Raw genomic sequence first — 11932 nt, 5'->3', positions numbered from 1 at the left:
ATTGAAACGTCTTGATAAAAAAAGTTACAACTAACTTCTGCATATCCTTGTCCATGGAAGACCGACTGTAAGGGCTGCCAAGTCGCATTTGATCCTCCATTTGTGATCTGTGAACGAACGAACTGCTTTTAATTTCAGATACACCAAAAAATTTCAAACCAGAACCAATTTTTGAAGTGAAAACTTCTTTAGCGGCGCTGGGCACTTTTTGAGGTAGGGAAAAAATGATAAACTCGAGAGAGCGTAAGGCGATCACGTGACCGTAAGGGGCGTAAGGTGGCCAGGGCCACTCATAATAATAAAGAAAAACTTAATGTTATTTGACATTTATGTTGCGGACTCCTTTTCAAGACTCTTTACCTATGTTCAAACAATTTGACGTTGTCATGGCAGTATGTAAATAAACATGTCAATGAAAAAGTGTGATCTTATTTGAGAATGATAATAATAATATATAATAAATAAATAGAATACCTCCGCTAAACATATGCATCGTGTTACCGGGCGTCGGTAACATAGTGAGGTGAGTTTTCACTTCTATCGGCACTCCCGGAGTGCAACCGTTGTTGCTTGTTATTTTAAACTTACCTTAACATATCGCGCATCATTTTTTGCGCTACGTCACCACGCTGTTAAAGAATATAATTGATCATTAGTTTAGTTTTTTATTTTATATTGGTCAAGTTGTTTGGATATTTTAGCCCCTAATTGGAAAGGATTATTTACACACGGATTATTACCTTGGCACACTTGGTCTAATTATTCCAGTTACAAAAAAAAAGCGGCCAAGTGCGAGTCGGGCTCGCCCATGAAGCGTTCCGTTATCCGTATTTAGGGGATTTATGACGTATTAAAAAAACCTACTTACTAGATCTGGTTCAAACCAATTTTCGGTGAAAGTTTGCATGGTAATGTACATCATATATTATTTTAGTTTTATCATTCTCTTATTTTAGAAGTTACAGGGGGGGGGACACACATTTTACCACTTTGGAAGTGTCTCTCGCGCAAACTATTCAGTTTAGAAAAAAATGATATTAGAAACCTCAATATCATTTTTGAATACCTATCCATAGATATCCCACACGTATGGGTTTGATGAAAAAAAAAATTGAGTTTCAGTTCTAAGTATGGGGAACACCCAAAAAAAAATTTTTTTTTTCTATTTTTGTATGAAAATCTTAATGCGGTTCACAGAATACATCTACTTACCAAGTTTCATCAGTATAGGTCTTATAGTTTCGGAAAAAAGTGGCTGTGACATACGGACGGACGGACAGACAGACAGACAGACATGACGAATCTATAAGGGTTCCGTTTTTTGCCATTTGGCTACGGAACCCTAAAAAGGTCGAATTTTATGTCCAGTCCAGACCAAAATGTAGGTACTTTATACGTTGTTAAATTAAGAGTCAAGCCGAAAACCAGCATGAGAGAGAAAAACAGATTATCTGAAAAATCTCAGATCACATAGTTTCCGTTTTCACTTACTTGTGCGCTGGCACTCAAGAGCACCATGGCGGCGATTATGAAGACAGCTTGACGGATCATTGTCACCTGGTCAAGCAAAATAAACGTGTAAGTGCCAGTTGCGCCATCCGTAGTACTTGACGGACTGGTCAACATCACCCGGCGCGCCGCGGCGGTTTACTACGAAACTCTCCATACAATAAAATTTTGCGAACTCTTTAAAGAAGGCAAACAGTTTGGTGCAACCGACCCTGAATGTAGCAGAGGTTTGTTATTTACTCAATCTCGAGCAAGAAATACCAAAATAATTTAAGACTGTTTATACGACAACGGTTTCACTCACTTGACCAAACAGTTTTAAATATGTCTCACGAAAGTTTAATATCGATAATTTAAGACGTGAAATTTTAATACTCCTTTAGAATCCATCAAACCATTTAGCTCTACAAGTCTACAACTCTAGTAGGGCAAAAATACATAAAAGCTGTATACCGACTTATACCTTTTCAACGCCAAGAGCCACTAAAGTGGTCGAGTGCTGTCGTGCCCATGACGCCAACAGCCACTAAAAAGGCTATGACGGACGCTGTCAAAGCAATTTTCCTGCTGACAGATAAGGTTTATTTTCGCTCTTCATATTGCAACCATTTGGCGTATAAGCCACATTTTAGCATGGGACGAAAAGCGTTGAAAAGGTTAAGCTCGGCAGCCTCTGTGTAAGTAACCTACCCACGTACTACCGCGGTATTCGGAAAACAAGATCCGTTCTAGACTAGAGAACGATACGATATGTACTAGATACGTTGTAGTTTAGAATTCAACTAGTTCTCTTTTGCAGCTAAATTCGGGCAACAAATGTCACTTTTACGTTGAAATATCGTAATAATATCTTGTGGAAATCGTTCAAGAGTATCTCCAGAATCGCACAAATGTCAAATTTGACAGGCAAGATCTTAAACATATCGTTGCCGTATCTTGGTGATGTCTAATAGACATCTAATAGATGTCTAGTTCAAAATCCGTATCGGGCCGCTAGCTACTTACTAACGCTTGTAATAACATACATGTTTTTAGAATATTTCAATTTTAGACACAAGCTTTTATCGCGGTATTTATTTTTCTGAAGGCAGTCAGCATTTACTTTATATCTATGCTTTAAAAAACATTGGATTATTAAATAACTAGTAAAAACTTAGGTTCGTAAAATTACCAAACAAGAAAACTTAAATGGCACGTTAGCAAGTTTTTTTTTCGTATGGCTTTTTGTGTTACTCTACTTCAGAGATTTACAGTTTTTAAGTACTGTACCGCTTCTATGGTTAAGGTGGTCAAATCTTCAACTTGCCCTTGGTATTTGGTTAGAGGACAGTCAAATACCGTGTGTCTGCTCGGGTGCTTCACACCGACATACTGGTGATTCGCACCAGTTCCATTTGTGCCATAAATAGCAGATGATGTCACTTAAAATGTAAATACTGGTGTAGGTCAGATATATGTAAATAAATGTAACAAACAAACCTGGATTTGCTGCGAAGTACTCGTATGTGTAAGGATTGGAACACTGGAGGAATGTACCTTTGAATTTTTTACATCCGTTTATATACCCATACACTGCACGGTGGATGCGATAATGTTTTGACACATTAATTGCTTTTTATTTACACTAAAGAAAATTGATTATTATCGAGCCGTTTTGAAAACTGACTGAGTGACAGATCAGAGTTGAATACTGAAGTTATAGAAATTTCATATACATACGTAGGTACCGTAAAATGAGGTGAGTAGGGTCAAAACTGAAATTCAAACCTCGGTAACATTTTATTTTTACATATGAAAATTGAATGGTGTATATAACAAGTGTTCCGGACGTTTGTATTTTAGTTTTTATTTTATTTTGGGTAGTTCCATTTCATAACTTTGAAGATAAAGAGGAAAATCCACCTCACCCCTCGTATTTGGGGTGAGAGGGGTTTTCATACAAAGGTGATTTTGGAAGATTTTTGGATCGATTTTTTTTTATTATGCGTATTACTATAGCTCCATTTTAAATTGGAATACATTATTATTGTAGCAGTAGCCTTAAAATCCCTTCTCACCCCCCTCTCAAACCTTCTCTCCCCATTCATAACCCACCTCTCCCCGCGAAACGTACTCACCCCGTTTTACGGTATGTACTAAAGTAACGAACGAAATGATCCTAGAGATTAGTTAGTCTAAGTAGGTGCCTAAGCATTTCTTTTTTAAGATAGGTCTCGTAATTTCATTATATTATACAAGAGGTTTGGTTATCATCTCCACGGTGGTTCATTCTAATATAAATTAAGCACACCTAGGTAGGTAGTTTTAATTTTATTTAGGTTACTTTATGTTGTTGTTCAAGAAAATATATTTTTAGCACACCTTGTGTCTGTAGGCAACAGAGTTTCAAAATTCTTATATGAAATTTAGCTTTGATGCCGCAGACCTTACAGCTTGGTTACCAGCGCTATCCCACTTCAAATAGTGAACAATTTGTAGAAATGTAGAATTAGCACATACTAAGCAGCTTAACCGTAGTACACCTACTCTGTACCATAGAGAAATATAGTAAGACAAGAGTGCTCACTCCATACATCAGTTAGACTATTAATTTCAGTGTCTACATCTAGCATCGAGTAGCGGAACTATCAGTACTGCTACTTGACAATTGATGTAGCACCGACCGGAAAGTCTTATGCTGTTGAGATAAGACTTTCCGGTCGGTGCTACATCTAGCATCGAGTAGCGGAACTATCAGTACTGCTACATCTATTGTCAAGTAGCAGTACTGATAGTTCCGCTACTCGATGCTAGATGCTAATAGTCTTTTTGGTACTAAAACTGATGTATGGAGTGAGCACTCTATGTATTTTTTTCTCTATGTCTGTACCTACTGGCAAATGAGGAAGTAGCATAATGATAATATTTGGTGCAGACCAGATCAGGACTCGAACCCACGATCTCCAGATTGATAATTTTACGCCGAAATAAATCGATTATCGCCCGCTAGAACGTTTTTCCCTAAATCTATACATATTAAGGGACCTATAGAATCATATTGCAATAAATCTCTAAGACATCACAGCAACTCAGCATTTATTTATTACTTTATCGAAATTATAGAACCTAAATAAATAAAAAAATACTCAAACATAATAACCATTTAACGGCTGTCATTTAGATCTAAAGTATATTGCGATTAACCAATTTTAAACAGGTTATAATAATTTAATATCGAATAAGTCTATTGTGATGCGTTGCGAATTAATTTAGCGTACTTTAAATTAACCTTGAGTTCCTAACTTTACTCAATTGCTAACGGAAGAAATTATTCAACTTGTTTTATGACTTATGTTATGACAAATATAGTTTGCGAACTGTCGGAAGAAAGCTTGTTGCGAAGTTGACATATTGGAAGGTTCATGACATGACGGTTATGTCATCAGGAAACAGTCTAGAGGTTAAAGAGATTTGAATGAAAGTACTTTTATAATTATGTACCTACCTATTTCTTAAACACTGCGAGGTACACTGTGAGTTCTCACAAGTTAATGTGGTGCCCGTTTATCTTGAATTTGATGTTATAAAATTATAATTTCAAGCAAACATAATATTTAATAGGTACATTGCTAGATTTGTTAACTATACTGTTTTTAGGTCCAGTAGTCAACTAGGAACATGTGGAAGATAGTTTCGCGCTATTCTGCCATGTAGAGAAAGTTTTGATGACGAAATGGGACGATGAGCATGAGGTAATTAATGTTTCGTAACATAATCAATCATTCCTTCTCCATTTGATATTATTTTTCTCTCCCATACGAGTACTAGTACATTAAACTGATAAGTCATGTGTAATAAAATGGTACATAGCATATTGTGACATATTAATTAGTTTAATTACCCTTATGTACCTACGTTTAATATGTTGCCACGCCCTTTTAGGGTCCATGCTGTACTTAATCAAACTTAACATCTGTAATACCACGGATTGCGACGAATAAGTGATTATGATTTTGATTACTATAGTTGGTCAAACCAATTTGTCAGTCAGTAAGAACCAGGAAAACTGCTGCTAGTACTAATGTAAGACAAAGATACTATGATTCTCTCTCTATGTTTGAAATGAGACAATCCTTTGACAAACTATAGCGACCCGCCTCGGCTTCGCACGGGTTACACAAAACCTTAACAAATTATACACCTAAACCTTCCTTAAGAATCACTCTATTGATAGGTAAAAACCGCATGAATATCAGTTCAGTCGTTTTTGAGTATATCGCGAACATACATACACACAGACAGACGCGGCGGGGGCCTTTGTTTTATAAGGTGTAGTGATAGTGATTTAGGTAAACTGGACACAGAAAAACGACACCCACAAGTATGTGATGTCAACGTTAACTGCATCTGCTGGCTAGAAGTAGTGCATAGGTACTTGACAAGCACACGCACGGAACAATTTCAAGCCAAGTGCATTGACTTATATCTCAGGACTGGCCTTACGTGCATTAAAAATGGTACTAGTTCATCGGTGTCACTCTCGAATTCGAGCGAATTGTGTAGTCTAACGCAACTAGTTGCGACTAATCGCGCGGCCGCGCGCGCGTGATGCGAAGTCATCAACCAATCGCGTTGCAACGTTTTCACACCGCTGTACTGGCCTCATTCATGCTCCATTCTTATTGCCCGTAAGGTTAGTCCAGTACGGATATGATGGTCGTTCTTGTCTACGTGACAGCGTGATAAAACGGTGTCCGTCACTTTCTTTCCCACGGTGTTAAACAGTGACAGTTATTTTATCACGTGGATAAAGATGGATAAAGCTATCCATAATAGGCTGGCTGAGATATATATTTGTCAATGGCCAAGTGTCAATATTTTGGCTTAAGTCTAGCCGAAACAAGAAGAGTCGCTTGTAAAGACATAATGCCGTATTCGAACTTCAAGATATTCAGAAGAGACGACAAGTACTAGATCCATTCTAGATACGTTATAGTTTAGATTTCAACTAGTTCTCTTTTGCAGCGCAATTCGAGCAACCAATGTCACTTTACGTTAGACAGAGTTAGATATCTTTTAGATGTCAATTGGATCTCTAAGCCATATCTTGTGGAAATCGTTCAAGAGTATCTCCAGAATCGCGCAAATGTCAAAGACAGGTTAGATCTTAAACATATCGTTATCGTATCTTGGCGATGTCTAAAAGATATCTAACAGATGTCTATTTCAAAATTCGAATCAGGCCCATAATCGATTGCCTTAGTAACTGCGTTTGTTTGATAATCGTTTCAGATAGGTGGTGAAAATCCTTTTACATTGTGTAAATGATCATGTGGGTACGCCGAATAGCACATGTCAAATTGTGCTTCAATAAATTGCGCCTGATCTCACACTTCAGATAATAAATGAAATAGATGATCTCTATTATTTATGGATAAATTTACCTTCGTAAAAAAATGTATGACTTCAAGTTCATAGATTAGGTCGTCTATTATTTTGAATAAGGTCAAATAAAAGAAATTATTATAGTAGAATACCTATATTTTTAATAACGGGGCCATACAAACATATTTTCGCAATATCATTACAATATGATTTACCGGTAGTTAAAAAAACGAATAAATATTCCAGATAAGTGATTATTACACTATGTATTTAATGTTTGCTCAAGTGTGTATAATCAATTCCATTGCAAGGTTTATTAATCATATAAATCAGTTACTTACACATAGTAACAGTAAGTGTATCGAATCGATTTTATGACGTTTACTAACTACTAGTTACATATATTAATTTAATAGTAGCCATATTTGTGTCGTTTCGTTTACATGCTTAATTATACCTGCCTACTTTATCTGAAATCCGTCGCGGTTGTGCTAAAACAGCCTCAATAGTTCGGGCGCGTCGGTCTGACAATACTTGACAATACTTAAGCCCATGAAGAAGTTGGAGCTCCATACACGAATTGAATTCTGGAAGACTTAAAAATTAAATTTTCCGGCTATAATACCAGGTCCTGGTACATTAGCATAAACATAGAAAAAAATATGTCAGATGGATATCATGCTATAGAATCACAAGGTACACATCAAACGAGACATAACTACGATCAAATTTGAAATAACCTCCAGCATTTCGAATATTCGGATTTTCCGTGTCCAACGTTTCGGAGAACCGTATTCCGTTTACATAATAATGCTCTACTTTAATGAGCTGCAACGTTAAGCCTCGTAGATTCCCCTGTCACTATCCTAATGACCGAGCATGTCCTTCAGTCATGTTTCTATGTCGAATACAGCTTGTATTGTCGGATATAATACGAACATATTGTAGTCTACTCAAGGCCTGGCTCTTAGCTTTTCTTCAGAGATACCCTATCACTAAATCAAATAGTTTCTACACCTCGACCATGCTATGTTTGGCATGCCTTTTGGCAGTCAAAAGGCATGCATATTCTAAAGGAGCACCATGCTGACATGAAAATTTAGTGTGGTTGGACTCTTAAATATATATTTTTGTATTATAATAAAATGTAATATTGTATACCTATACCTTCTAATAAAATTTACCAGACTAAATGTATTTCTTCTAAATGTGTAAACTATCTCTAATTTTATTTGATGGCGATACCTTTATTTAGGTATTGTTTGTAAGAACCTGAATGCGATCTTACGTGCGGCCATGCTTTCAGCTCTCGACTGTTATGGTCCCGTGAGGATGGAAAGGTAAAAAAGTGGATTGGGGACTGACACCTTATAAATTGATTCCCAATCTTATGCTAATTTTCCTTCACGGAAGAGTTGGATCTGTTAATGTGTACCTTTATCGGGAAAATATGTACAGACTGCACATTTCTCCCTATACAGAGTGGAGCCAAGGGTAATGGCGCCATCACTCGAAAATACCATACCTTTGGCCTACTGTCGAGTAGATGGCGATAATTTTTGATATTTAACAAACTAACACATATCACCGAAAGAATAAGGATCGAAGTCAAGTGGCGTTCTAACAGTTTAAATTTTCTGTCGAAAGATGGCAGTAGATTTACCGTGGCTACATAAACATTGATCATAATCCGCTTCTATTTCACATTCTCTTTGCTTTTATGTAAGACACCAATTCCTTCCGTCAGTAAATGGGTGTTAATGATAGTTTTTTTTTATTATGCAGGTTTGTTATAATGTTCTCTACACGTTCGGTTGTTTTTGGCAGCCAAATGGCAAAAAACGGAACCCTTATGGATTCGTCATGTCTATCTGTCTGTCCGTCCGTCTGTCCGAGTATGTCACAGCCACTTTTTTCCGAAACTATAAGAACTATACTGTTGAAACTTGGTAAGTAGATGTATTCTGTGAACCGCATTAAGATTTTCACACAAAAATAGAAAAAAAAACAATAAATTTTGGGGGTTCCCCATACTTAGAACTGAAACTCAAAAAAAGTTTTTTTTATCAAACCCATAAGTGTGGGGTAATATGGATAGATCTTCAAAAATGATATTGAGGTTTCTAATATCATTTTTTTCTAAACTGAATAGTTTGCGCGAGAGACACTTCTAAAGTGGTAAAATGTGTCCCCCCCCTGTAACTTCTAAAATAAGAGAATGATAAAACTAAAAAAAATATATGATGTACATTACCATACAAACTTCCACCGAAAATTGGTTTGAACGAGATCTAGTATGTAGTTTTTTTTAATACGTCATAAATCCCCTAAATACGGAACCCTTCATGGGCGAGTCCGACTCGCACTTGGCCGCTTTTTTTAATCCTATAAATATTGGTCGTCAGTGCTTGCCACGTAATCGCCCACATACCGTCCACTTTACGACGTTGCAGTTCCATCGCCGCGGGGGCCGCGCGTAGAATCTGCGTCATAAACATCTGCACACTTTAGTACCTTGTCGCTTTTCAATACGATAATATGTACAATGAAATACAAATGGTTAATTTCAGGATAAAAATGTACCGTTTTATTGTGACTACACTGCCTGCGTGACAAAAATTTCGTGAGAATTTTCATACGGGCGCTTTGTCCATGTATTTGAAAATCCTTGAATAATAATAAATAAATAATATATAAATATTGTAGGACAAGAGCACAAGAAGGCTTGTGTTGTGGGTACTTACTCAACGCTATAAATTAAATAAAAATGATTTAATTCAGACTTTACAAATCCATATCTTGATATAGGTATATTAATGTATAGATACTTAAATACATAGAAAACACCCATGATTCAGGAGCAAATATCTGTGCTCATCACACAAATAAATGTCGGGATTTGAACCCATAAGCAGGTAGTGCACCTACATCACCACTGACTAAGCCAGACCGGTCGACGATATTGTAACTTACGTATTTATTTATTTGTTAAACCATCTTTCATAGTCTTATAATTAGGTTTATTGCATCCATTATATCATGTGTGGAATAAATGGACTCGTATTAATCTTGTTTAATTCATTAAAACCAAATTTTGTTACTATTCAAACAAAGTATGCAGCAGTTTCGCATTATGTAAAGATTATGAATAAAAAATATTATTTAAGTATGGTCCTTTAGATATTTAAATTTTAAAATAATGCTAACAGTAATATTTAAATGAGTTAAATAAAATGTAGGTACTGTATGCTCAAAGAGTTAAAACATCAAAGGTATAATATTTCATAAAAGGAATCTGGAAACGTGACCAAACCAGGGAACGTGACCAACTACTGTGAATTGTGATTCCTATTTCTCTGTTTATTTTCCTTTAAACACCAAATCCTGAAATTTCAAGCTTTATTTCTGACTAAGACGAGAATTGAAAATACCTAGGTCATGCTCTAGGTTCCTATAATCTCTAAAATTTTAGTGAGTAGATATATGAACCATTTTGTTTTATAAATAACTTTTCTTTCTGACGATGCGTACAAATTTTCTTTACGATATGGTAAACCTGAAAATAACGCACCTCTTTCTTCCTCAGGCACTTTTTATATGAAAATTTGGATCATCCATGTTTTTTTATAGTTGTTTTGGGATATCTGTTTAGATTTATATTTTCTGTTCTGACGTCACAGGTATCTTAACGTCACTTGTTAATTATTACGTAGGCACTTACTAGGTATAAACAAAACGTGAAGTAATTAAATCGTGAGGTTCAAGTTCGTTCAAAGTGATGAAAAGATGTCTTTATAAAATCATAATATAAAAGGAAAATTGTTTCTAGAAAAAGTGATGTTTATGCTTCGGAAGGGCCCTAGTTATGTTGTTAAATTGGCCAGCGAGGCCCACGGCGACTCATTAAGCGCCCAAATGTCACTTTTTACGCTTCCATCGCACTAATGTTTAAAATAAGATGTAGAAAGACGGACGGTGAAAGATAATAAATATTAGATTTCATCTCATCATCTTACAATGGGCGTGTGCCCCGTGCTTTAAAACAATGGATTTAAAATTAATAAACAATTTTCTTTTTTAGGGTTCCGTACCTCAAAAGGAATTTAAGGTTCCCGACCTTATAGGATCACTTAGAATAGAATAGAATAGAATAGAATAGAATATCTTTATTTGCATAGAATAATTACATAAGTATTTTGTGTCCACAGGTGTAATTTTCACAATTTGTTGCTTATTCTGCTATATGTATATAATAATACTAGCATGCTATATGTATATAATAATACTTTGTTCTCCGTCCGTCTGTCCGTTTGTCTGACCGTCGGTCCAAGACCCTTTATCTTGGGAACGCGTGGAGGTATTTGTCCCCATATAAAAATATATCTATGTTTAGCGGACTTCTGGAATTCAGCGTTTTGTTAAAAGCTACTGTTATACTGATGGGACAATGATCCTATACAGTTCTGTCACCGCGTGCAAACAATACTGGTTGTCTGGCGACCTCATAATTTGCATTCGGCGACCGCATTAGGTGGCCGTTTCATACTGTATTTCGGTGAATCAGCAGAGTCAATGTTTTCTATAGAACAGCAGATATTTTTTTCGTGATTTCTGGCGAGAATATGGCTAGGGATAAAAATTTCACCTCGTATCTGTCGCAATGTTACTGCTCTTTCAAATTCACTTAATTTCTAAATTTTGGATTAGAAGGATTATTGAAATTAAAACATAAAAGACTTTTCAATCAATATATTTATAATAAAAATAAATAAATTGAAAGTATTACATGCCATGCATCTTACGTAAACATGAGAAAAATAATTTACAGGTACATCTTTTTTGGTATTCATAATAATCTTTGCATAATATCGATATAACATCTAGACTAGAGAATTGAAACCTCCCTCTCCTTAACAATAGTTAAAGTTATTTATTTATCATAATTTAATATTTTTGTAACTAACGTCCATTTAAACACTTGATTTTTTATTACATTTATCTTAGTTCTATTTAAATGAGTTCACAAAGAAATTGGTACACTATGCAAGTTTAGTATCGT

General features: G+C 35.7%; 1 long non-coding RNA gene across 1 annotated transcript; it reads right to left on the bottom strand.

Annotated features, from left to right (window-relative positions):
- Positions 1–33: 33 nt before the first annotated feature.
- LOC134652586 (uncharacterized) lies at positions 34–3126 on the bottom strand. The gene is made up of 4 exons (XR_010097195.1): positions 2989–3126; positions 1492–1557; positions 589–629; positions 34–107 (listed from the first exon to the last, which is right to left on the bottom strand). It is a non-coding gene; the product is annotated as an uncharacterized LOC134652586 (long non-coding RNA).
- Between the last annotated feature and the right edge of the window lie 8806 nt (positions 3127–11932).

The sequence above is a fragment of the Cydia amplana genome, chromosome 12 (assembly GCF_948474715.1).
Source record: "Cydia amplana chromosome 12, ilCydAmpl1.1, whole genome shotgun sequence".
NCBI classification, from domain to species: Eukaryota; Metazoa; Arthropoda; class Insecta; order Lepidoptera; family Tortricidae; genus Cydia; species Cydia amplana.
This window is presented reverse-complemented; position numbering and strand designations above follow the sequence as displayed.